Below are 1298 nucleotides of genomic sequence, written 5' to 3'. Positions count from 1 at the left end.
TGAGGATCCTGGGGCCTCATGGATCAAAGGAGAGAAGAATAGAGCAGTCTCACACTGTTCTGAGCACACAGAGCACCTGGGATCCCGCTGAAATGCAGATTCTGGTTCCGTCTGGGGTGTGGCCCGAGAGTCTGCCTCCCAGGCAGTGCCGCTCTGCACTTCAGACTTGAGCAGCTAGGCTTAGGAGACCTCCAAGGAGCTCTCAGTCCTGGCTTTCCATCAGAGGCTCCTTGGGAGTTTAAAAAGGACTCATAGAAAACACAGGTGCCCAAGCCCTTCCTCCAGAGAGAACGATACAACCTGTCTGGGCTGGGCCAAGGCATCAATCTCTTTTAAAAAGTGCTTCAGCCCTGGTCAGTTTTGCTCAGTGGTTAGAGCATCAGCCTGTGGTCCAGAGATACTCGGGTTCAGTTCCTGCTAAGGGTGTGTACCGCGGTTGCAGTTTGTCCCCGGTCCTGGTTGGTCGTGCGGGTGGCAGCCACTTGATGTGTCCCTTTCATGTAGATGTTTCTCTCTCTCTCTCTCTCTCCCTCCCACTCTATCTGAACAAAAAATGGAAAAATATCCTCGGGTGAGGATAAAAAATAAATAAATAAAAAGTGCTTCAGGTGACTCCAATATACTGGCAGGACTGAGTATTAGTACAATGAGCTCTAGAAGCCTATGAACAAATGTATATGTACAGACATACAAGCATATACTATGTGTACGCATGTGCACGCACACACACACACACACACGATAAATGTCCCTTTTTATTTTATTTTCAGAAAATGAAGAAAACTAGAGTCTGCCCCCTTTCTTTTTCTGAATTGTGAGTAGGGATGGCAGAGAAGGATCAGAGGAAACAGCAAAATGACTGTCAGCCAAAAAAGCCACGAGAGAAAACAAGGCCTGCCCTTTGCCTTGTGTAACCCATTGGACATCCCGACAGGCACGGACCACTGTAAGGCAGCAATCCTGAGACTGGTCGCTTAACGTAGGGCTTGTCAACCAAATGGGGCCCCTGGCCTGACCAAGATTTTAAACTAAAACTCTTTCTGTCTTTAAACCTAAGTAGTTAGCGCTATAAACAAGTAGGGCTAAACTACCAGTCAGTTCATAATTTGAGAACTTTATTTTAAGCTTGGAAAAGTTGAATGCACTTTCCATAAACTAGACACCTGCAATAAAAAGGGTGTGTGTGTGTGTGTGGGGGTGGGGGGGTTTCCACTGTTTATTCAAACCCAAGAAAGAGGTTCAAGTGCCCAATTTTTTTTTTTTTTCCTGAACAGATTTTATTAGACAGGGGATGGGGC

The sequence above is a fragment of the Molossus molossus genome, unplaced genomic scaffold, assembly GCF_014108415.1.
Source record: "Molossus molossus isolate mMolMol1 unplaced genomic scaffold, mMolMol1.p scaffold_m16_p_5, whole genome shotgun sequence".
In the NCBI taxonomy this organism is placed as follows: Eukaryota; Metazoa; Chordata; class Mammalia; order Chiroptera; family Molossidae; genus Molossus; species Molossus molossus.
The sequence above is the reverse complement of the archived record's forward strand: the minus strand, read 5'-3'. Positions refer to the sequence as shown.